This window comes from Ursus maritimus, unplaced genomic scaffold (assembly GCF_017311325.1).
Source record: "Ursus maritimus isolate PB19 unplaced genomic scaffold, ASM1731132v1 scaffold_5, whole genome shotgun sequence".
Classification (NCBI taxonomy): domain Eukaryota; kingdom Metazoa; phylum Chordata; class Mammalia; order Carnivora; family Ursidae; genus Ursus; species Ursus maritimus.
In genome coordinates, this window is record NW_024426663.1 from 7,479,053 (window position 1) to 7,479,381 (window position 329).

Here is a 329-nt window from a genome sequence, read left to right on the forward strand (position 1 = left end):
CCCGCACAGGGCTTGATCTCATGACCCTGAGATTATGACCTGAGCTGAAATCAAGAGTAGGAGGCTCAACCAACTGAGCCACCCAGGTGCCCCAAGAAAGCTAAACTCCACAAACTTACTGGAGATGGAGTTTGAGATGATGCTAAATAAGGCAAGCTCCTTAACAGAGAAATCAGAGAGTAAGACAGAGTCCTGCTAGCACCACTGTCATTTTAGAATGACTGTATAGATAGACATTCAAAACTGGCCTTTTGAGAAACATCAGAGGCTTCATACAGCACAGGAAATAGACATGACGGAAATAGTCTAGCTAAGCCATTAAACAAGCA